Genomic DNA, 26748 nt, shown 5'->3' with positions numbered 1-26748 from the left:
TCTTGTCACCGTCCTCCGAGCCTCCCTATGAGACGGAACTCGGAGGAGGGCCTTCGATGTGGAGCATAGTGTACGAGCAGGTTCATATTGGGAGAGGCGTTCCGATAGGTATTGTGGTCCCGTGCCGTAATTATGAGAGAATCACTGCAGACTACACATGTACACTCCTAGTGTACATAATAGATGTCTCTCTCTGTGTTGATGCCCACTAGGGTAGTATTTTATTGAGAAACAATCTGGGTTTTTAATGGTATGAATCAGCCTTAAGGCTTTCCTTAGGAGCTGCTCCCTGAGTAACCAGAGGCTTTTGGGTAATTGTATGCTATCCCTGCATCTTCTGATTCACTCCCCACCCACAGGAACATTGCTGGCTTCTAGAAGCATGATCTTACAAGCCATTCCGATTACATTAGATTGAGGGTATTCTGACAGTTGTTGCCAAAACTGTGAATGTTTAGTGATATGAGTGAGCAATCATGCACTTTTTTCACAAAAAAGTTTGCACCATTCAAACAGAGATCTTCATTCACTTCAACATCTGGAGCAAGATGCATAATATAAGGCACACTATCTCTACCATTTAAGCAAATCAGAAAGCTCTTGCTCACAAAGAACTTCATATGCCTATTGAACCCGCTGTGGATCAGAAATGATGGGACTGAATCAGAGATGAGAACCTGTGGCCCTACAGTTCTTGTTGGACTACAACTTCCATCATCCTTGACTAGCATCCTGGCAGAGGCTGATGGATGCTGGAGTCCAATAACTTCTGGAGGGCCACAGGTTACCCATCTCTGGGCTAAACAATCCTCATCCTTTAGAGATCCTGTTCTTATTGCCGCTCTCCCTGTTATAGCTTTATGACACAGGAATGCTCTTGTCAATCATCCCATGTCTATAGAAAACACATCACAGGCAAAGGGGTAAAAACTGTGACTGTCTGCAAGAAAAAGATGTGCATACATGCAAGCTGCTCCCAGATTCACAGAATGCTTCAGCTTTGGTAGCAAACTAGCAAAGTGCAGTAATTGTTCCATCATGATGTTCTTTGAGATGCAGGAATTATAATATGTACGTGTGGTAAAGACATAACATCAGAGGAAGCACTCAGATTAGTGCCAGTTCCCAAAAGGAGTAATGGAAAACTATTCCTTTTTCAGAGGGTTTCCAGTGACTTAATTTAGTGTTTCAGTGTACGTTGTGGTATAATATTTTTCCATACCAGTTGATGTAATTGTATTGCTAATGTTAATGATGCTTTTATTGTTTTTCTTTTTCTTTTTCATAAGCAGCTTTGATTTCATAACGAGTAACAAATGACATGGTTCTTAAGTCAATAAATAAAGAAATACATTAACATGCATCTTTCAAAGAATATTCCATTTATAATACCCATTTGTTCCATTGATGCTCTAAAATAAACTTAAGAAGTATGGACTTCCTATCAACGTAGAATAAATTTTAAAGGGGAATTAAAGTAAAGGGTAAGGAGTGGTGTAAATTATAGGAGCCCCATGGGCCCTGTATGAGTTTTACAAGCCTATTTACTTCGCTATTCAATAAAGTAGGGAAATAGACCCACTGGACCTATAATTTGCTTGCTTGTACACATTACTTAGATTTTACAGTAGTGGTGTTTTACGCAGGCAAATGTCAGGTAAATTTCTACTCTGAGCTACTTAAACTCCACAGCATCAGAGACTCTCTTTACAGCTCCTGCTGTTGAGTCTGATTCACACATTGTATTGACCAAAATTCACATGAAGATGGAAAGACAAGCCTCAGTGCCATAGTGGCAGTGGAAGAGAGGCACATTAGGACAGTGAGAACATGTAGTTGAGAACTCCTTTTGTTGCTGAATCAAACACATTTGCAGCCTTGAGAATGTTTATGACAAGCATCTATCTATGTGGGTACTTTTGGAACCAGCCCTTGAGACTGGCCCAGTAGCTGCATCTGGTGCAGAACACTATAGCTAGATTGGTGAGCAGAGTGCCTGGATGCACACATATAACATCTGTGCTGAGGAAATTGCACTAGCTACTGATTAGGTATCGGTCCATGCTCAGAGTCTTATTACTGACATATGAAGCCCTGAGCAACTCAGATCCAGGTTACCAGAAGGATTGCCTCCCTGTATACAAGCCTGCTCAATCATTTAGATCAGGGCTGGGCAACCTGTGGCCCTCCAGAGATTGTTGGACTACGACACTCAACATCCCTGACTATTAGTCTTACTGGCCGAGACTGATGGCAGTTGGGAGTCCAACAATCTCTAGAGGGCTACAAGTTTTCCACCCCCTTACTTAGATCATTAAGGGAAACCCTAGGCCCTACAGTTGGTTGCAAATTGTTGCAGGTGCTTCCCCTGGTTGTCCCTGTAAACATGAACACCCTTCCCTCTGTGATTTGCAAGGCACCCATCAGTTATCTGTTTTAGGCACTTCCTAAGAACTTACCCTTTTGCTCAGGCCTTTCCTGACCCTTAAGATGAGATACCTCTGCTGTTGCATGTTACCGTTATTTACATTGCACACCCTTAGATATTTTTTTAAAGTGTTAAGCTGTCTACAGTTTTTCTAAATAAAGTATAAATAAATGCATAACAATGGTAACAGCATATAGTCCAGGCATAATGCACAAAACCTACAGTTGTGATAGCAACAGGAATTCATGAAGTTAAAAGGAAACAAAACAAAAGGAAACTGGAAACAAAAGGGGTTCAAGGTGCACCCCCAGATGCAGGAGCAAGGTCCATGATGGGGCAAAGGAAAGAGGCAGAGGGAGGAGCAGCAGCCCTGCCATACAGGGCAGTCAGCTCCTCCCATCAGCCAGTGTCTGTGACCTTGAAAGCAGCTTCTTAAAAGTAATAGTATCCTTAACAGAGGCAGGAAATGAGTGTGGCCAGAGAGGCACATATAAAGGCAGAAAGGGGTGCAGCTGAGGTTTGTGGCTCTCTGTAGGCAGAGGGAAGCCATGGGGGTAATGACCTCTTTGGCAGAGTTCAAGGGATTGAACTTTTCCATTTTCATGATGATGAAATTTCAGAAATCATTCTGTTGTTCTGAGTTGCAGTAATCTTTAACATCCATTCAACCAAATAAGGGCAGCAGATTTTTTTTTCTTTTTGAAATGAGCAAAGGTACAACAACATGTCTATAGTAGTGGATGGGCATAAAATGAAATAGTTATTTGTTTATTCATTTATTTATTAGATTTCTGACCCACCTATCACTGTCACGTCCCAGGGCAGGTTATAACCATACAGTTATAAAAATAAGTAAACGAGTTACAACTATATAAACAAGTCAATTAGGAAAAGTGTAAAATGTCAGAAGAATAGGATTTTCTAAAAACAACCAAGTGAACCATAATCATTCTGGACTCACAGGGTCATCTGTGGAATAGTTGCATGAACATCCCACCCACATGATAGCAAGGTGACTTCTAAATAATATTAAATGAGTATGGCATTTAAAATATTTATTTCTTTTAAAAATGATATGCTGCCTTTTGGCCCCCAAAAAGCCCCCTCAGATATTTCATTAGAAAAGGTTTCATCACAGATAGTTAGCACCTTTTGTAGCAACAGAAAGTGGTAAGCACATCTGATCGAATACATAAGCACTTGTGATAGTAGTATGCATATAAAAGTAACATTTGCCATACACAATCTTATTCAGTTGCTGTCTTTGCTCAAACCATATGTATGTTTAGAATCACAAAAGGACTGCATAGAAAAGTAGCATTAGACACACACCAAATTTGTACAGAATCAAGATTACCTATACACAAAGGCAACAGAGTGACTAGCATTAATGGCATGATACAATCTTCTCCACATTAAAAAAAACCCTCTCAATATCAGTCCAGTCTAGCAGTTGCATCTTTCTGTAGACTGGAAATGGCTGAGCCATTTAATTAATGGCCAACTGTAACCAAGTGTGAGGGATCCAGACTATAAGCCTTTCATCTGCTAGCCCTGCACACATTGTGAGCATCTGAAATAAGAATGTGGCATATGACCCTTTGGACCAAGAAGGAAATTTCAAACATTTTTTTAATGAGACATTCCAAATACCTTTGACTGGCACCTCAGCTCAGGAGAAGCAACCTGGAATTACTTGATGGATGGCAAATGCATTGCCCAACTATTTGTGTTGGAGTCAAAGTAAGCAACTATTGTATTAGGGTGGTGAAGAATGTATTATGATATAAGCAGAAGTACATAGGTTCATATTTTACTGCTTCTACAATGTATTTTGTGGCATGTCCAAAAAAAGTGCTAGAAGGTTACATTAGAAAGAGTTTCTAATTAGTGAAGTGGGAGCAGGGGGGAAAGAGTCATTCCAATTCTTTGCTTTCTGGTAAACCCTACAAACAAATGCCTAATTATATTCAATTAAGTGCATATTCCACTAAAGATTAGTTGACATCTGATATCAGCTTTTAATTAGAAATAAATCTTGGCCTATTTGCACCTCAAGTCTCCTAATTAATTGTTAAAATATTTATGATGAGTTTAAGAAAACACTTCCTGATACAATGTTATGTTTCCTAAATCATTACAGCACCATAGTTCATAGCATGGAAGTAACTGAAAGAAAATGATTGCATGTTAACTACGAAACTGCAAAAGTATGGCACTTCTAATTAAAACTGTTTATTTCATTCCTATATAGGAAATTGCAATCTGTGCCATCTCTACAATATATTGCTCTTCTCCTGACTCTTCAAAGGATTATTCCAAAAACCTGCATGATAAACAATATGTTGAAAACTACTTTTTAAATTCTGGCAGTTCACCGAAATATGAATTTTTAACAGCTGCAGTCTTTCCAATGACCTGTACTAGAAGATCCTTATAATGAATAGCGACTTTTATTCAGATTATGGAGGAGATGTGTGCTAGGTACATATTTCAAGGAAGAAGGGGGAAAAACATGCGAAATGATATATAACTACCATGTTTGTTATTGGGCAGGCACACACAGTCAGCAAGCTAAGATGAAACATTTGTTGCCACTAAATAGTTGGGGAAATGTTTTTACATAGAAGAGTTCATTTTCATATGGGTTCGTTTTACGGTACATTTTTGGACATGAGAGAAAACAAGTCTGGATGCAGTTGAATTTAACATAGGTCACTCTGGGGGAAACATACGCCCAACTGCAGCTGAATACCGTCGTTTATTTTTAATCAGTCAGATGTGTATACTTGAAAAAATTCCATAAAATTCTATTTAAGAAAGGAGGTGGAAAGAAAGAAAGGCATAAAATACCAACATTTCAGGCATACTTTTTTCTTTCTCTGAATGAAAAGCACTCCATTGAAATAACATTTAGTGTTTATCTCCACAGATATGTGAGTAAAATGAAATATTGTTCATTTTCAAGGTAAATAAAACTGTTTATTTTACCCTGCATTACAGTAAAAGTAGTTTAATACGAAAACATTTAAAACAAATCAGTCTAAAAGAGCAGTATAAAAGGAAGCAGTGGAGATTAAAAATAAAAAGTAGCATAAACATGATCAAAAGACTGGGGAAACAAAAAGGATTTCACCTGGTGCCAAAATGACATCCAATTAGATCTCTCTCTCTCTCCCCCTCTCCCTCCCCCTCTCCCCCCCTCTCCCTCCCCCTCCCCCTCTCCCCCCTCCCCCTCCCCCTCTCCCTCCCCCCTCTCCCCCCTCTCCCTCCCTCTCCCTCCCTCCCTCCATCCAAGCAAGAAGCATTATCGCAGTTCAAGGACACATTCCAGCCAGGCAAAAACACTCCAGGAGGATGCAAAGCAGGGCTAGTGAGGGTGTGGCCTGGGGACAAAACCAGAGACCAGATAGAGAGGCCTATAGCTATAGGGGCACATTCTGCTCTTGAAACTGAGGCTCCCTACTCCTTTGCTACATCTACTGTAAGAGTGCTTGAGTTTCCCATGTGGCACGTTTGGATTTGAGAAATGGGAGTATTGGAAGTTGTCCCTCTGAGGAACAGGGTTAATGTGAACTGGGTGAATCCAGAACTGACTTGGCTTCTGTTTGTGTGTAGACACCAGCTCTCTTCAGATATTCACTTCCAAACATGAAGGGGCTTATTAGAATGCACCAGGGTAGTTCTCCTCGCTTTAGCCTGGGACAGAGGTGTGGCCTGGTCTAGGGAAAGTCCTGAAGGCCAGATAGAGAGGTCTGGGTCACATCCACACCATATTTAAATCACATGACTTCCCCCAAAGAATCCTGGGAACTATAGTTTATTGAGTCAATTGTAGCTCTGTAAGGAGTGAACTAAAGTTCCCAGGATCCTTTGGGGAAAGCCATGTGCTTTCAATGTGCTTTAAATGTATGGTGTGGATGTGACCTTTGACTCTCTATCTCGGTAATAGTCTTGGTAATCCTGAGGCCCATTACTCTAAAAGCAGCAAACAATTTGTGCAGGGAAATGTCTCCTTCATTCTCTCATGGGTAGTCATATTCACAACTACCTGGTGATGTAGGTCAATATTATTTCCATTTTATAGATGAAACACCAAGGCTAAGAGTGACTTGCCCAAGAGTACTGAGCACAGGCCCTATATTCTAATACCACAATAAAGATCACAAAAAAGGGTTCACCAGAATCCCCTCACGCATTGGAGGATCCCTTCACATGGCCGCTGAATGTGTTGCCAGGAGGGGACAAAGCTGACAAGAGCCAGCCAAGCTGGAATGGTTCTGCAATCCTTTCATACATTTAGTTCATGGTCCCTAAACCTTTTCCTCCATAGACCACTTGAAAAATTGCTGAGGGTCTTGGCAGGCCACTTAATGATTTTTCTGCCTGTTGTAATGCCTAATGCTAGGTGATGTGTGATATTTAATTGTATTTTTACAGACATGCTGCGGATCACCTGAATGAAGCTTGCGGACCACTGGTAGTCCATGGATCACAATTTGGGAACTCCTGCATTTGGTGACTGTCTGAGGAGTGCTGTGTATACCCTGCCCCAATATTTTACATACAGATTTAAAAACAAGCATGAATATTATTATGGGTAGATCCTGCTCTGCATTTTGCTCAAATTGATGTTTTAAATACTGCCTCACTGAAACCAAAATCATGTGACAAAACAAGCATGTTGCCCTCTCACAGCAAATAGCTAATCCTCAGCTGTTAGAATCCTAGCCTCTGAAGGAACCAGGATCTGCATTTTTCATCTAATATTCTTTTTCCCTGCTGTTGAGCAATCTGGTGCAGCTTGTTTCAAGGTCCTTTCCAACACTTCTAACCTTTTTAAAAAAATCAATTATCCAAATAACAATTAAAAAAACTTATTTTACGCTCTCTCTCTTTTTTTTTAAGATACAAAAGGTTACGCAGAACAGCCGGCATCTGCACACTAATGACATGATTGTTATGATAGGTGTTTGCTTTACCCTGGAGTGGTAACATTATAATTCATCTACCTCTGAATGAGTGGCGACAATTAATGCAGTCAATGTGTCCCACGTGTTCCCTGTAGCATTAACAAGGCAGCTCAAGGCCCCTCGGCAGACACTGGGCTGGAAATTGAGACGGCTTCCCATTTGAATGTGATCCTGATTACCTCAGCAGGGCCACCTGCTGCTTAGTGGCTGCTCTGTGTGTGTGTGAGCAGCTTCCATTTGTAGTGCCTCAGGGGAGCACAACCTTGATGGCAAGCCCAGCTGACACCAATCTGGTGGAACATGGGCTGAACAATCAGGTAGGACCTGGGCAGGCCAGGGTGCAGTTGCTGCACTTTTCTGGGAAGCCAGTTTTGAACAATGGGCCTGTTTGTTTTCACCACATCAAGCCCATTTCAGGCACGTGGAACAGCAGCGGTTTGCAAATTATGATTAACAGAGCAAGGTGGGGGGGGGAAACAGTTTGGTCAGTAATGCTTTTATTTAGTCAAAGTATGCCCCTCCCTTTACTAGTATATTTTTAAAATGACTCACTCTCCCAGAGATGACAATAGATTATGGCAGGCCTCTGCCCTATTTGGGTGACCCATCAAACCAAAAGCACTCCACCACCAATGAGCCATGCCTTGTGGCTTTCCTGATGCTTGAACAACTCCCCAATCCATGACACCTGGAGTTGGGTGCAGATAAAAAGAGGGGGCTCACCTGCCTTTTTAATATTTGTGTAGAAGAGGGAGGTTTGGCTGTTATGGCATGTATGAGGAGTAGGGATGGGGGAGAAATTCCACAGTTTTTGTAAATCTACTAGGGTTGCCAGGTCACAAGCATTCCAAACCCTGGGGCTTCAGGGATGGGCCCAAGTGATGTCACAGGGGTGGGCGCTAGTGATGTCTTTAAGCATGATACATTAAGCATCAAACACAGTTGCTTGGAGCGTACAGTTCAAACAAAAACATTTCTGTGACTGGAAACATAGAAACCTTAGCTAAAAAAATGGAGCCTAAGAAGGGAACATTTAATCTAGCCTACTTGCTTCTGGCAAGAAGGTTTTATGTTTCCTCGGGACAGGACAGTCACCAGAAAGCCACTGTAGGAAGAAAGGAGCCTAGTGTTGTGGAGATGTTAGATGAAAGTAAAGATGGATGGCCCCAAAGGCTGCGGTTCTAAACACACTAAGAAATTAAGCCCCATAGAACTCAATATGACTTACTTCTGTGTAGTTATAGTTTTGATTGTGTTGTTGGTAAAGCTTGACTAGGGATCCTCTGCAAAGATATCCATATCCAAGCAGGGTTGGCAACACCCTGCCTGGAATGCCCTACCTGCTTTTTAATGTGGCTGCTCCAAACTCCTTTACAGTTTTGACCCTTCACTTCAGAAAGAGGTCTGAGAAATGAGTAAGAGTAAGAAGATTCTCTACCTTTTTCTGTCTACCCTGTGGGTGCTATAAACTCACTATGACAGCCAACCCAATTCCAGTGAGTAATAATTGACACGGAGAAAACACATATGGTTTGGTCTACCTTTGCAGGCAGCACCTTGGGAACAACAACAATTCCAGCCACACTTCCCAATATGTGAATTCTCTTTTACCACTAGTGGGCAAGAAACAAACTGTCATGCAACCAACAAGGCACATCATCAGTGGGTTTTAGGGGTTGAGCTGTGCATATGGAACAATGGTTGTTAATTCTATGGATGTAAGGGAGTGAGGTTAAAGGTACATGAAATGCAATAGAAAAAGAAAAACAAAAGACAATGAAGATTTCCTAAATGCAATGCCATACCGACCTCAACAAAATCCCTATGAGTAAGGCAGAAAACTCAGCATCCCACAACCAGGTAGGATTCCTAACCAAAACTAAAAAATCCTGACAGCCAGTCAGCTAAGGTCACCTTACCCAGAGGGCTGGAGTTAGTGCAGAATGCTGTGGCACGATTGCTGACATGAGTGAGACCCTATCAGCACATAATACCTCTGCTCTGAAATCTACACTGGTTGCTGGTTTGCTACCAGGCCAAGTTCAAGGTGTGCTTTCCATGTTACAGATGCCACATAGTACTTGTTCTGCTCTTGTAAGAAAATAGGTTCTTTAATGTGGCAGCACCTATGCATTGGAACTCCCTGTCTATTGACATTAGGCAGACACCTTCATTGACATTAGGCAGACACCTTCATTGTACTCTTTTCAGCACCTCCTAAAAACATTTTTGTTTAGGCAAGGCTACCCAGGCATGTAGAAGTTATTGTGTTTCTTATCTGTTTTTAACTCATTGCTGGTTTTATTATTTTGAATGTTTTTAAATACCTAACTGGTTTTGCCAATAATTTTATTGTGTTAATTCCTTCTGTAAATCATGTTGAGATGTTTTTTACAATAAAGTGGTATATAAATATTGTAAATAAAATACATGAATAAATTTTGGGGTCACTGTGGCCCTTGGGTCTCTAATTATACAGTCACAAAAATTTTAAAAAATGCCTGGCTGATTTTTAATTAATTTAAGCAATTCCAGTGTTCTAAAAGCCAGACTCACAGCTGCTTGACTTGGCTAACCAGGGGGCCACACCCACACCAGAACTTTATTTCACTTTAGACAGTCATGGCTTCCCCCAAAGAATCCTGGGAAGTGTAGTTTGTGAAAGGTGCTGAGAGGAAACTCCTATTCCCCTGACAGAGCTCCAATGACCAGAGTGGTTTACCAGTCACCCACTCTGATTGAAGGTCTGCAAGGGGAACAGGGCATCTCCTAGCAACTCTCAGAACCCTTCACTAACTACACTTCCCAGGATTCTTTGAGAGAAGCCATGACTGTCTAAAGTGTAATACAGGTCTGGTGTGGATGTGGCCAGGGACAGCTTTGATTTAAATTTGGGTAGGATGCTACATGTGCCTGCTGCAGAATAAAAAGGTGTGGGAATCCCTGAAAAATAATGATACTGTTCACAATCCTTTCCTTTTGGAAAGGAAAAGGGCTTCCCCTCTGCCCAGTGCCCACCCACCCACCCACCCAATCTCTTCCCCCCTTCCTGTCCTCCTCCTCCCCTTCCTGCTCCTCCCCCAAGTCAGTTTCACCTAACCTAAGCATTATGGTACGGGAGTAAATTCCACTGAACTCAATAAGCATGCAAATGTTCAGACCTGCCGTTCCCCTCCTTCCCCTCTCCTCTCCCTTTCTGCTCCCTTCTTCCTCCCCTCCCCTCTTCCTTCTTCCCTGCCCACTCCAGCCTTCCCTCCCCCCCATGGACAGTTTTACCTATCCTAAGCATGATTGCATGCAAGTAAATCCCACTGAACTCAATAAAAATGATCAAACCTTCTCTCCCCCTCCCCCCTTCCCCTTCCTGCCTGCTCCCATCCCTTTCTTCCTCTCTGCCCTTCCTCCTCTCCCCATCCCCTGTGGTCAGTTTCGCCTAAGAATGATTGCAGGGAAGTAAATCCCATTGAACTCAATAAGCATGCAACTGATTAATCCATTCTCAGCAACCTTGCACAGAATCCCATGTCTTGCCTCTCAGATTAAAGAACAAAGAAATTCACTAACAGGCAAAAAAAACCCTTGTGGTTTAAGAACGTATCTATAGCAAACAGATATTTCTATTAAACTTTAAAAAGCAGAGAAATTGGGCAGCTATAGTGAATACACCAGAGCTAGTGTGGCATAGTAGTTAAGGTGCTGGACTATGACCTGGGAGACCACAGTTCGAATACCCACACAGCCATGAAACTCACTGGGTGACCTTGGGCCAGTCATTGCCTCTCAGCCTCATGAAAACCCTATTCATAGGGTCGCCATAAGTCAGAATCGACTTGAAGGCAGTACATTTACATTTTCTTAGTGAATACACCAGGGGAGCGGGAGACCTGACCTCCTCTCAGAGATATTGTACTGCCCTACACATTTGTCAAAATGCAAGCACTATTTGGGTTGGTCTTTCACAGTCCAATCCACTTCCTGTGTAACTTGGAAGAATTTGGTAACGTGCCTCTGAGCATATGGTGAACGGTGGTACATTACATTACATTTTTGTATGTTTTGGAAAGGAATACTCCCCTGGTGCATTCACTAGAGCTGCCCAATTTCCTTGCTTTTTAAAGTTTGATAGAAATATTTGTTGGCTATAGGTACATTCTTAAACCGCAAGGTTTTTTGCCTATTAGTGAATATAATTCCTAATCTATCTATCCCAAACTCCAGAATAAAACCAACTGACAACTTAACTGACAAAACCTCGCAATATTTTTTATACACAAACCCTAACTCATTCCCTCCTCCCAACCAGAGAATCCAACATCCATTCAGAAACATTCATGCCAAACACTTACTCCCTAACATTCCATTTATTTATTTATTATTTTATTTATATCCCGCCCTTCCTCCCAGTAGCAGCCCAGGGCGGCAAACAAAAGCATTAAAAACACTTTAAAACATCATAAAAACAGACTTTAAAGTACATTAAAACAAAACATCTTTAAAAACATTTTTAAAAAGCTTGAAGACATCTTAAAAAAGAAAAAAGTTTAAAACATATTGTTCTTTAGAAAAGATCCAAAAAACATTAAAAAGCAATTCCAACACAGACATAGACTGGGATAAGTTCTCAATTTAAAAGGCTTTTTGAAAGGGGAAGGTCTTCAATAGGCATCAAAAAGATAACAGAGATGGCACCTGTCTAATATTTAAGGGGAGGGAATTTCACAGGGTAGGTTCTGCCACACTAAAGGTCCGTTTGCTATGTTGTGCAGAACAGACCTCCTGATAATATGGTATCTGCAGGAGGCCCTTACCTGCAGAGTGCAGTGATCGACTGGCTATATAAGGGATAAGACAGTCTTTCAGGTATCTTGGTCCCAAGCTGTATAGGGCTTTGTACACCAAAACTAGAACCTTGAACTTGACCCGGTATCAAATGGGCAGCCAGTGCAGTTCTTTCAGCAACTGGGTGACATGTTGGTGATACCCTGCCCCAGTGAGCAGTGTCGCCGCCGCATTTTGCACCAGCTGCAGCTTCCGGACGAACCTCAAGGGCAGCCCCACATAAAGCGTATTACAGTAATCCAGCCTGGAGGTGAGTGGACAACAGTGGTCAGGCTATCCCAGTCCAAAAATGGCTGCAGCTGTCTTACCAGCTGAAGCTGGTAAAAGGCACTCCTAGCCACGGAGGTCACCTGGGCCTATAGCAACAAAGATGGATCCAGGAGCACCCCTAGACTACGGACCTACTCTTTCAGAGGGAGTACGACCCCATCCAAAGCAGGCAAACGGCCAATTATCTGAATTATTTGTCAGACCATATCTCCCTATATGAGGCAGGCCTTTGGAACTGAAGGTTTTAAGGGTAGTGACTGAAGAGGATGCTGTATGTTATTGTTTTACTTGTATGCTCCTAAACTGGGTTGCAGTATTTTAAGAGTAATTGGTTTTAACATCTTAATAGTTTAATCCTGTTTTAATGCTGATTTTATATGTTTATATGTTTTATATTTTTATAGGTTCTTAATGATATGTACTTATTTTTATCTGGAAGCCGCCTTGAGTTCCAGTGTGGAAAAAGGGTGGGGTATAAATAAAGATAATAATAATAATAACTCGGGAACCACCAACCCACAGCGTCTCTGTCTTGCTAGGATTCAGAGTCAATTTATTGGTCCTCATCCAGCCCACCACTGAGTCCAGGCAGCGGTCCAGGGCTTGCATGGCCTCTTCTGATTCAGATGTTACAGAGAAATAGAGCTGGGTATCGTCAGCGTACTGCTGACACCTTGCCCTAAATGTCCTGATGACCACTCCCAAGGGCTTCATATAGATGTTAAACAGCATGGGGGAAAAGATGGTACCCCGTGGCACCCCACAGCACAACTGCCAGGAGACCAAAAGACAATCATCCAATGCTATTCTCTGAAAACGACCTTGGAGATAGGATCAGAACCACTGTAAAACAGTGCCTCCAATACCCATCTCACCAAGTCGGCCCAGAAGGATACCATGGTCAATGGTATCAAAAACCGCTGAAAGATCAAGTAAGAGTAACAGGGTCACCCTCCCCCTGTCCTTCTCCCGATAAAGGTCATCCATCAGGACAACCAAGGCTGATTCAGTCCCATAACCAGGCCTGAACCCAGATTGGAATGGGTCAAGATAATCTGTTTCATCCAAGAGTACTTAAAATTGCTGTGCCACAAGCCTCTCAATCGCCTTCCCTAAGAAGGGGGTATTTGCAACCAGTTGGTAATTGTCACAGACCAGTGGGTTCAGGATGGGCTTCGAATCACTGCCTCTTTACCACAATGATGCATTGGGATCCACTTGGTCAAACCCCCTCAGCAAGCTTTAATAAGCCAAGAAGCGCAAGAGTCGAGAGGACTTGTTGCTGGCCTCATCATTGCAAGCACTTTGTCTACGTCATCAGGCTGCATCAACTGAAACTGTTCCCAAGAAGTTGCAGCAGACGTTGCACTGAATACTTCATTGGGGATTACAGTAGATGTAGATGGGGCATCAAGACTGCTATGGAGGCAAGCAACTTTACCTTCAAAGTGCCTTGTAAACAATTCACAGTGGGCCTCCAAAGGGTCTAAATTCCATTTCCTGGAGTTGATGTCAACAGACCCCTGACAATACGGAAAAGCTCCACTGGATGGCTACTTGAGGATGCAATGGAGGCAGAGGTCTTCTTCCCTGCCCTCACCGGAACACAGTAGACATAATTATGATGTTTTACTTGTGCCCGATCAGCCTCACAGCATGTCTTTCCCCACTTGCACTCTAGCCGTTGTCCAGCCTGTTTCATTGCCCTTAGCTCACTGGTGTACCAAGGTGCAAACCGGACACGAGAATGCCGGAGAGGGCATTCAGGAGCAACTGTGTCAAGAGGCTGACATGCTTCACTGTTCCACAGCATGACAAGGGCTTCAACAGGGTCATCTGCTCTATCTAGTGGGAACTCCCCCAGGGCATTCAGGAATCCTGTGGATTCCATTAGTCTCCAGGGCAAACCATTTTAATCTGTCCGCCACCGCTGCAGTGGAGGATCAGAGCCATAAGTCTAAACTTCACCAGGAAGTGGTCTGACCATGAGAATAGGGTGACATCCACCCCCCTATGTCTAGACCACCCCTTCTTCCATCTAGAGCACAAACCAAGTCAAGGGTGTGCCCTGCCCTATGCATCGGCCCAGTGACAACTTGAGACAGCCCCATGGTAGTCATGGAGACCATGAAGTCCCAAACCAGAACACTACAGGCAGCCTCAGCATGGACATTGAAATCACCCAGGACTATTGTTCTGGGCTCCTCCAATACTGCAGCCGAGATGGCCTCTGCCAGCTCAGTCAGAGAAGCTGCCGGGCAGCAGGGTGGACGGTACACCAGCAGCAACCCTAGTTTACTGTCTCCTTGGCCCAACACCAGGTGCAGGCCCTCACGGCCAGCTCCAAGGCAGAGTGGTTTCCTGGTGACAGACATGGAGGTTCTGTAGACCACAGCAACTTCGCCCCACCCCCCCATCCCTGCAGCCTGTGCTGGTGTTGCACTGAGTATCCAGGTGGGCAACACTGTGTCAGATCAACTCCTCCCAGCTCACCCACCCAGGTCTCAGTAATGCACACCAAATCGGCACCTTCATCAACGATCAAATCATGGGTGAGTGTGATCTTATTGTGTACCGATCTGGCGTTAAACAACAACACACACAGGCCAGTGGGCACAACAGGTGAGCAACAAGGATCTCATCCATGAGAGGATTGGGAGGGATTAACAAGGCGTAGATAGCCTTACCCTCGTCTTCTATGGTAATTCACCACTACATGTGATCACTGAAATTGGGGTGGCATCACCCATGTTCATCCTTACTAAGACTCCTCCTAAACACTTGATATTGAGCAAACAAGAGCCCACCAACAAAACCTACCTGAGCCAATTATGCCAGTAGGCCTCTGCAAGAATTAGGAACAGTCAGACCACTCAATATTTTTCACACAGGGCACATCTACTTCTGCCAGTTACAGACTCTCACTCTGAAGGCATCCGGCAACTTTCTCCTATCATTCAGTTCACTGCACAGGAACTACACATGAGCCATACGCCTTCCCCACTACCAATCTCCTCCAGATGAGTTAGGGAAAGAAAGAACGAAAGAACGAAAGAACGAAAGAACGAAAGAACGAAAGAACGAAAGAACGAAAGAACGAAAGAACGAAAGAACGAAAGAACGAAATGGAAGAGGGTAGCTGTGACATCCTTCCCTGGCACCACCTGTGTCGCTCTCACTCGTGGCTACCAGCAGTCAGGATCGTCGTGTTTATTTTTACCTCTCTCTGCTCTAGCACAGATCTCAAAAGATCCCCCTGCTAGGCCACACTACCCAACACTCTGTGTATCCAATATAACCTCTAGACTGTGCCTTAGTCTCTTCCTGGTTATTTTGATACCTTGTGTCTGTGTGTATAGGTTGCCTATGAAGCTCACAGCTCTGGGTTGCTCTGTGGTACTGGATGTTGATACAATATCTCTTCCTTCACTGCTGCCACCATTCAATACTATTTCTTCTTCAGCCTTGGTTACTCTCCCTCCCCCCTGGTCTGTGCCCCCCAGCTGAGGAATCAGGCTTTCTGTAAACCAAGAAAATATTTATTGATAACACTAAGAATAACAAGATTACTTATAGATTTCATTGGCAAGCATATGGTTTCATATATGTTTCTCTTATGTTCCTAATTCCTACTATTTGCCTCAGACCTCCCAATCCAATATCTCAACAGCCACCTCTTACTCTCCACATCAACCTCCCTGTCCACAACCACCCTGTCCAACCCCCACCCCGACTCAACTGTCATACTCCCATTTATACCTTCAGCCATTCAAACACACAGCCAATCATCATCCAGCATTCTACAGCCCATGTACTCCCCCTTCTCACTCACTCCAATTACCATATTTCCTATAATAAACCTGCACTTACCATATTTACATTACATTCACATACAGGAACATCACAGTAGCGTCCTAGCCACCAGGACTCCCTAAGGGGCAGCCGGGCTTTTATGCCTCCTGACCCAGCCAGGAGCTGATGCAAGAGGCTGCAAGATTAACTGCAGTCTCTCTCTGGAGCAAGGGTCAGGCAGGGGTTCCCAGTCGTTGCAGCACTTACCAGGGACTTCAGCTGTCTCAAAAGACAGCAGTCCAAAGGAGCAAGCAGCAAGCACCCAGATGCTCAGATACTCACTCTCAGGACAGATCTTCTTCAGTCCCCCTAGTGCAGTAGCTGTTCCCAAGAACCCAAAGGGCAGCTGGGTTTTTATGCCTCCTGACCCAGCCAGGAGCTGAAGGAAGAGGCTGCAAGATTAACTTCAGCCTCTCTCTGAAGCCAGGGTAAGGCAAGGCGACCCAGTCTTTGCAGCATTTACCAGGGACTTCAGCTGTCTCAAGCGAATAACCTCAAGGAGGGAGCAGCAAGCACCCAGATGCTTAGACACTCACTCCCAGGACAGGTCTTCTTCAGTCCCCCTAGTGCTGCAGCTGTTCCCCTACTTACCAAATAAGGACACATATTAACAAATAAACATCAACAGAACCAGGATTACATAGTCATGTGATGGCACAATCACCTCTTGTTTTGCTGCCTGTTGCAGCTAGGGTTGCCAGGTCCATGGCCTGAGACTTATCCTGTATCTTTAGGAGAAAAGAAAGTCAGCCAAGTGCAGGTGTTCTTGCAACTCTGTAATGGGAAAAACTACAAGGTGGAATCCTCCCTTCCCCCTGCACAACTTTTAAAGACACAGAAGACCTCTTGGAGGCTGGGCCTGGGAACGAAGAGGTCTTCTGTATCTTTAACAGTTGTTCAGGGAGAAGGGAGAATTTCACCTTGTGGTTTTTCCCATTACAGAGTTGCAAGAACACCTGCACTTGGCTGACTTTCTCTTCTCCTAAAGATACAGGATCAGTCTTAAGCCATGGACCTGGCAACCCCAGTTGTAGCCATTTTTGCTGGCATTCACACCACTTTTTTCAAGATATGAGTATTGGCACCTCATCTTATACAAAAAAAAAGAGCACTGGGTAGGTTTTAGGGATGTCATGTCTCCAATTCTTGCCCAGAGACTCCAGATTTTGGGGGTCATCTCCAGGTCTCCAGGTGAGTCATCTTAATCGCTGAACTCTCAACTTTCATTTTTTTTAAAAAAATTAAGTTTCTAGGCGGTCTGGTTCATGAAATATACAACAAAATGTCAACCACACACCCCCAGCGACTTCTGTTAAACGAGCTCATAGCTGGTTGTTCTATCCCTGCCCTTTCAGGTTTGTAGCTGATAAGTGAAGTCTGGGTTGTAATTGACAAAGGATTTGTTGACCTCCAGGCAGTAACTAGACCCCACTGCAAAGCCAGAAAATTGTTAGTTTTTTTACCTGCTTATCTGAAAATCTCATAAACTAAGTAGGCACCATCTCTGTTATCTTTTTGGCACTTACTGAAGACCTTCCTCTTTTCAAGCCTTTTAAGTTGAGACCTCATCCCACTCTGCATCTGTGTTGAAATTGCTTTTTAATATATTTTTAAACTTTCTTTTTTTAAAAAACAGATGTTTTTAAACCTTATTTTAAAAAGATGTTTTAAAACCTTTAAAAAATGTTTTTAAAGATGTTTTGTTTTCATATATTTTAAAGTCTGTTTTTATGATGTTTTAAAGTGTTTTTAGTGCTTTTGTTTGCCACCCTGGGCTCCTACTGGGAGGAAAGGTGGGATATAAATCAAATAATAAATATATAATAAATTATATAGCTTTCAGTCTTTTTCTATTTTGTATGCAGGAGTCAAACAAGTTTAAATTTTCCTGCACTGTTGAAGAGGGCAGTCTTTTGAAAACCTTCCCAATATGAAGCTTTAATCCAATACTCACTTTTCTGGGAGTAAAGCTGCAGTGCTAATCCCACATACCCAGAGTAAACCCCATGGAATTCAGTAGGCCTTATTTTGAGTAGACATGGTTAGGATTGTGCTGTAAATTAATGGGAGTTTTAAGTGAACATAGCAAGGAATTGGGTATGTGTTGTAAATCTTTCTCTCCACCACCAGTCCTATTTTTTAGGTCTTACACAGGTATTTTATTATTTATTTTATTATGTAGGAAGGCAATAGTGATTTTTTTTAAAATGTTCTGCAATGACCAACTGGTTTTGACAATAAACTATTATATGGGGTGTATGTATTTTTACATCTCCATTGTGTGTGTGTGTGTGTGTGTGTGTGTGGAGTCTTTCCAACAACCCTGTGAGGTAGGGTTGCCGACTGTAAACCAAGGCAGCTCACAACAAGAAATAAATCCCTTTAAAATCCAATAACCATAAAAAGTATAATCAGTTTGCAAAACAGCTTAAAGTGGCATGATTCTGAATGTTGGGTTGGATGAGTGTTCCTTATCACTTAAGACTGCAGTTCTGTGCATGCTTCCCTGTTTGAGTAAGTCCCATTGAATACATTGGAACATGCTTCTGAGTAAACTATCATAGGATTGCACTACAAATATCTTTACAGGTTGTGTAAATAATAAATATCTTTGACAGACATGTTGATATAAATATTTCTTCATACTATGTCCTGATAAGTATTTGATTTCACACTATGGTTGTACATTATTACTTCCTCTACATTTTAAGTGTGCCCTTCTTCCTTGGGGTGGTCATGGTTCCCCTCTGTTGTTTTCATCCTGAGGGGCAGATTAGGCTAAGAGATGGTGAGTAGCCCATGGCCACCCATTACACTTTATAACTCATTTCCATTTTGAAAAATTAATTAAAACAATTTACTTGCAGACAGAGTTTATTAAGTAGATCCACACAATACATTTAAAGCACATCTGACTCACATTTAAAGCGCATGACTTTCCCAAGGAATCCTGGGAAGTGTAGTTTCCCCCTCACAGATACAGTTCTCACCACGCTTAACAAACTAGTTCCCATGATTCTGTGGTGAGATTCATGTCCTTCAAATGTGTGTTGAATGTGCTTTAAATGAATGGTGTAGATCTGCCCTAGGTATGCTGTGCATTCATTAGTTAATTGAAAGTAACTATTTTAAAATATACTTTTTCAAGCAGGGAAAGGGTTATAGCTCAGTGGTAGGGCATATGCATTGCATGAAAAGGTCCAAATTTCTAGAAAAGACTTGCCTGGAATCCTGGAGAGCCAATGCTAGTGCATGTGATCAGTACTGAGCTAGCTAGTACCAAGTGGCAGATACCTTCATTCCTAAAAATGAGTACCATCATAAAAAAGTGCTGAACCTATGCAATTTGCACTTCCTAGACCAGTGACCAGCTATCATTCAAGATCTGCACCCCTCCAAATCTTGTGATACAGTTCTCCGACCATGAAGTGTGCACAAAAATGTATATATTCATGAAAATAATGTACAAAACTACACTAGATTTGAGGATATTGCTTGCAGAAATATATATGCATATATTAGGCCAAATGCATGCAAAAACGCACACCTTAGGAGAAATCTGCACAAAAATATATACAGCTTTTTGTGAGGATTTTGATGCAGAAAAGGGATGAACTGAATTTAAGGTTGGAAAAATTAGAAATTGAGAGAAACTGAAAATGACAGATTCATCCATCTCTATTGATGAGGTAGACCTTCTAAAATGTCCACTTCTACAGAACTGTTAAAGGAGCAGAAGCCCTGCCTTCTTCTCCATCTAATGAGCCAAAGACACACTGCCATTTTTTCCAGTCTGCATCTGTATTGGAAGTGTTGTGAGATGTAGATATTTTTAGATGCTCTAATTGTTTTATCACGTGTGTGTTTGCTGCCCTGGGCTCCTTTGGAGCAAGGGCAGGATATAAATTTAATAAATAAATAAATAACTGTGGTCCAAATGCCACTTTCACCCCATCTAGGGCCAGCACTTAAAGAATTCTTACTGCGCCATTCAGACATCAGTTCTTCCCTTCATCTGTCAGCATCTGCTGAGGGCCATGTAAGCAGACAGCAAAACCCTGAATTAACTGAAGATGGATCATTGAAGTGTATGTTATACCAGTAGCAATTAAGGGGCTCGGCCTTGCTACCTCTGTGTAAGGTCTGTGCAGTCCAGCAGGCTCATTCCTGGCTGTGATTTTTTTTTACCAGCAGAATCCTGTTGCTGGCTTTTTCTCAGGCCTCCTGCAAGCAGGCTACTCCCAGAGGAGCAGGGCGCAGGTGGCCCTGAAGCAGGATGCAGGACAGCTTATGCTGCTATGAATGCCCCTGTTGGGTTGCAGAGTCTTCAGGGGATACGGGGGCATGGCTGTCAAAAGAGTCCTACGAGACCTGCTCCATATCATACGCTCTTTTCGACTTTAATGGCACAAAGGGGCCTAGCCAGTACTGTGCCAGACAAATGCATTTTGCAACCAACAAGGCACACATAATATTAAGCGACCAATGGATTAGAAAAAAACCAACACCCCATATGTTACTCTCCCAATCCCTTGCCACCCTGGATTTTGAAAGGACCAACTGAGCAACCAGATTACAGTTTTCTCTTATCCGTACCAACAATTCTTTATGCAGCTCACACTGTATACACTCTCCAAAAACCAGATGGAACTCTTTTAAGAAACTTTATATAAGTTTTGAATTAAGAAATAAGACACATCTATTCATACGACAAGAAATAAATTGGATTTTTCAAAAGACTCCTATTTCCTGTAATATTTAAGTTTCAGAATTATTATATTTTCAAGTACAATTTTAGAGTTTTGAGCTACACAATATCATTGGATCAATAGATTCACTGCAATACAATGTATTGCAGCTCATAAAAATACCTACATTATGAAATTAAGCCAATTTACTAGAGAGGAAAGTCTCCTGGTGGTTTGTTTGTAATCAGCAAAAAGGCCTTCAGGGAGTGAGAATTAATGTGTTTCAGACTTTTTTGTGTGTGGTGCAGTGCTATTCCAAATTATAATCCAAACTTATGTATAATATAGAGGCATCATTATTTTCAGAAAATAAAAGCATCCTTTATTTACTTCCCTATGCTTTAGGCCTTTCTACTATTTTCTTTTGCAAGCTACAAAATAAAGAATAGACCTCTGACTCACCACCAGTTTTTATGTATTCTTGATATGAAATTAGGGTTTGTTTTTTCAAATAACAACAACAATAATGAAAGTCATTTTCCTAGGCACATTTTATCTGATGGACTTGGCACCAGAATATTAAGCATTAATGAATTTATGCTGGTATCACATGCCAATGATAGGTGAGTGGAGATATGAACTTATTCCACCTCCCACCCTGATCCTAGCCTTATGCCCTAATATGTTGTCTGCAGAGGGAAAATGCTCCATTTGTAGGCAGAAGATCCAAAGTGCTATCTGCAAAAGCACTTCAGTGGCGCTCCCTATATCATGAGTCAGCTGATCAATGGTTACAGTGGTGTCATTATGTAGCAGGTGATTGACAGGTGGGCAAACCTGCCTACCTGTCAAAATTAACCCATGGCAGTGGGGGAATTAAGGATCTAGGACACCAACTGGATCCAGTTCCCCACCGCAGCTCAACAATGGAACAGTTAATATCCATGGCAGTTCCTGCAAAATCGACCCCAAGCTCATGGGCAGTCTCTGACAATGTTTGCTTCCATGTAGGGTCTAGCCAAGGCTGGAAGGAAACAATTTGAATAGAAATTTGTGAAAATGGCCTAGTAATTTGACAAGAAATGATCTTGTGAAATTGTTCCCCCTTCCACTTTATTTTGTTGAATCTTTTTGCCAATTCATCAACACATTTACTTGTGAGTAACATTAAACTCAGTGGGGCTTACTTTTGAGTAGATATGCACAGGACTGCACTGATAATCTCTGGTACTCCCTTTCTGCCCCACCCCAAAACAATGTCATGAGATGCTTGTTAAACCTCTGGGCCTTTTGAATAAAACATATTTAGTTTGTTGTGACAGTCTTAAAAAAAGTATTCCAAATGTTTTTCCTAGTATTTCAGATTTTAAAAGAGAGTTGCATGTAACAGAACACAGTGACTATATATTTTTAACAAGCCTGCATCAATCGCTGCCCTCTCTTTGGAGGGGTGCTTCACTGCGCCTCTTAAATAAAATGAAAGAAAGGAAGAATGACAATCTGCTCATTTCGTAAAAGTTTTTCTTGGGGCCAGCCCTACCATTAGACAGAGTGAGGTGCCTGCCTCAGGCAGCAGCTGATGGTGCATGGGGTTGGTGTAGAGCAGCAACAAGATATTGGAGACAGAGCTGTGTGTGCCACATGACCTGCCCTGTATCCCTTCAGCCTGCCTACCATCCTCAGGTGCAATGGACACTGTTCCTTCATCAATAACATTCAGTTGCCAGTAAGGATTGAAGGATCTGTCAGTTTTGGTTCTCTCAGTTTCTCATTTTTCCAATCTTAAATTCAGTTCTCTACATTTCTGCAACAATGTACTTTTTTTTTACAAATCGTAATGAAAATTCTTCAGCATTTCAGTGTGAATTTCTCCTAATAAACACATTTTTGTATGCATCTTTGACTAATGTTACAAATATTTTCAATTATTTATCCCTATATAATGCATTTTGCAGAGCTTAGACAAGTTACTTTTTTGAACTACAACTCCCATCAGCCCAATCCAGTGGCCATGCTGGCTGGGGCTGATGGGAGTTGTAGTTCAAAAAAGTAATTATTCCAAGCTCTGGCATTTTGTATGTTATTTTCACCAATATATTCATTGTAATGCACATTTTCCCCTAATATAGACATTTTTGCAGTGGGAGAACTGCATCACAAAATTCAGATAAGTGTGAATTTTGAAGGATGGCTGCGTTTCAGTTCTCATATTGTTTTCCAGGTTGGACAGATTTGGCTTTACATGCAAATGGTTTCAAATTTCTAGTTGCCAGTCTGATCAGCTTTTGTACATGGAACAGGAGATGGTATCTTCTTGACCTTTGCCTCAGGCAGGAAATGTCTTGGGCTCCCCTGGTTTTCCTGCATTTATTTAGCCACTGTCTACTATAATAGCAGACACCGGTCCCCCGCCCCAGTGAGTAGCAAAGGAGACGGTGACTTTCTATAGCAGCAGCCATTTTTAATTTCCCCAAATTAATTTCCCAAAATGTCCCAGATTTGTGCTGTGGAAATACAGTATAATCACCAACACTGGATGTTTTAATAAATGCACTTCTGGCTATCAATCAGTCACGTAATCTATTTATTCATTTGGACTGCTTTTTATTCTGGAGTTTACACTATGAAATGTTTTGTTGTGTTTCAAAGTCAAAAGTGCTTCTTTTTATTTTATGGAGCAGAGTGCTTTCTATGTATAAATTGTACCATACTGTTTTTCCTAGCTGAAAGCCATACAGAAGGGAAAAAATGAAGAGCTATGTTGACACTTATTGGTGTTTTCACTTTAATGGGGTCTAAAGACATGAAGGCCTGGGGGGGGGATGGAAAAAGTAAGGAAAAAAACATTTCCCCCATTTTTTTCAATTTTTTTCTGGAAAAAGAAAAAAATTAGGGGGAAATGTGAAAAAACCTTTTCCCCCCCTCCATTTCCCCCTTTTTTCCTGGGCCACATCTCTAATACAGTCTTTTCCATGGTGGAATCAGTTTCCTATCATAAGTTCCACTTTCTCTGCCTTTTGGAGTTTGTGCTGTAGCAAGATGCTGTGAATGAACCAGAGATTACAGTTAACTGTAGATCACCGTAGAAGGGTTGAGCAAGATTACTAGAATTTAATGAATTTCAACCTTTCTTCCTTTAATTTCACTACTACACTATAAACTCTTGATCTACAGTAGTGTAATGGTGGCGTTTGAAAGGGAATTTTCATTGGGGGAATTCTCAATGGACTGGAACATTCAACTGACAATTTTGGAAACCAAACCTTAGTTTTGCTTTCTACTAAAAGTAATCTGGCAAAGTTTATCCCAGATATTGTACCTCCTCTTTTTTCTTTTTTTTTGCAACCCTCTACCCCAATCATACATTAGAGTTATTCAGCTGACAGCCAATAAATAGCTATATGTTTCAGGGAAATATGCACTGTTTCTAAAGGAAACCAATTAAAGAGAGGGGGAGGGAAGAGAGCATGTAATCTGTACACCATCTGTTGCCTATTGCAATTGGCACTAACACAAGAGTGGTTTTTTAAAAAACATTTTAGACCATGAAGCAAGCACATAGATCATTCCGTCCTTGTACTTTTCCCATCTCATTATTGGAATTTATTCTCAGGCTTTGTTGTCAGTGGAGTACTCCTTCTAATTGTTTCTTACATGTGCTGTAAATCTGTCCACCAATCAGTAAAAACTGTGGAAATGAAACCGAGACCTAGCTATTTCGTCAGCTTACCCATTGCATCTGTTGGTGTGTAGTGCTGAAATAAAAATGAAACATGTTTGCATGCTTTATCATGCTGCAATATGTGGCCTTTTCTTTTTACTCGAGGAATTTTTAATATTCAGGCCATAGCCTGCACATGAAGTCATTTCCCCTCAATATAATGGTTATGATAATGTGCATGGCCTAACAGGCCATGGCATGGCTGGCTGCCTGCCACAGCTGAGCCTCTGACTCAAAGACTTTAATTCTGTCATGGCTCATCTGGTTTTATGTACTCTTTTGTAGTTAGTTCACAAATTTATTTGAGGGTTCCCATTGAGATGGTCAAGGCCATTGATGTTTCTCTGAAGACATCACACTCAACTAATGAAGGGTACCCAAATATGTGCATTGACAACCTGCATGTGAAATGAAAAAAATCCTAAGCAAACATTCCTGTGTGGCTAATTCATTGACAGATGGATACTGAGAAGACTTGCCCAGGAGGCTAAGCTAATATATTCTGCCTGCTGACTGAGTTGTGCACAGTTATGCACGTGTAAGTCCCAATGTAAACCCCCTGCCTGGAATGCCCTCCCTGTATCTTTTAACATGGCTGCTCCAAACTTCTTTATAGATTTGACCCTTCACTTCAGAAAGAGGTTTGACAAATGAGTAAGAGTAAGAAGATTCTCTACACTTTTCTGTCTACCTTGTAGGCTGCTATAAACTCACTTTGACAGCCAACCCAATTCTTGTTAGTGATAATTGACAGAGAGACAACACACATGGTTTAGTCACAGGCAGCACCTTGGGAACAACAATTGCAGCCACGTTGCCCTGTATGTGAATTCTCTTTTACCACTATTGGGCAAGAAACCAACCATCATGCAATCAACGAGGTGCATCAGCAGTGGGTTTAAGGGGGTTGACCTGAGCGCATGGAACCACTGTTGTTGCTTCATGAGTGAGGTTAAAGGTAAATAAAATGCAAACAGAAAAAGAAAAACAAGACCATGATGATTTCCTGAATACAATACCATACCAACCACAACAAAATTCCTATGAGTAAGGCAGAAAACTCAGCATCCCACAACCAGTCAGGATTCCTAATCAAAAACCGAAACTAAAAAAATCCTGGCAGCTAGTAAGCCAAGGTCACAGAAAGTCCCATGCAGCACACCCTGACTTGAGGGCTGTAGTTTGTGCAGAATGCTGTGGCATGATTGCTGACAAGAGTGAGACCCTATCAGTACATAATACCTCTGCACTGGTTGCCGATTTGCTACCAGACCAAGTTCAAGGTGTACTTTCCATATTGCCACATAGTACTTGTTCTGCTCTTGTAAGAAATCAGTCCTTTAGTGTGGCAGCACCTACACTTTGGAACTCCCTAGCTATTGATATTATGCAGACACCTTTATTGTACTCTTCTCAGCACCTGCTAAAAAATTTTTGTTAGGCAAGCCTACCCAGGCAGGTAGAAGCTTTTATGTTTTTTATCTGTTTTTAACTCATTGTTGGTTTTATTATTTTGAATGTTGAATATCTGTCTTTAACTGGTTTTGCCAGTAATTTTATTGTTTCAATTCCTCCTGTAAACCGCTTTGAGATTTTTTACAATAAAGAAGTATATAAATGTTGGAAATAAGACACAAATAAATTTTGGAGTCACTGTGGCACGTGGGTCTCTTTCCAGTTTTAGGACCAAAGGAATCTGCCTTATACCAACCCAGACCATTTGATACCATCTAGCTCAGTACTGATCACACAGACTAGCATTTGCTCTCCAGGATCCCAGGCAATAGCACTTTCCAGAAATTGAATTTTGGACATTTGCATGCAGAGCATATGCACTGCCACTGAGTTACAGCCCCTTCCCTGTTTAAAAAAGTATATTTTAAAATAGTTCTTTTCAATTAACTAATGAATGCACAGCATACCTATGTATTCAATGGGACTTACTCAAACAGGGAAGCATGCACAGAACTGCAGTCT

This window comes from Rhineura floridana, chromosome 5 (assembly GCF_030035675.1).
Source record: "Rhineura floridana isolate rRhiFlo1 chromosome 5, rRhiFlo1.hap2, whole genome shotgun sequence".
Classification (NCBI taxonomy): domain Eukaryota; kingdom Metazoa; phylum Chordata; class Lepidosauria; order Squamata; family Rhineuridae; genus Rhineura; species Rhineura floridana.
The sequence above is the reverse complement of the archived record's forward strand: the minus strand, read 5'-3'. Positions refer to the sequence as shown.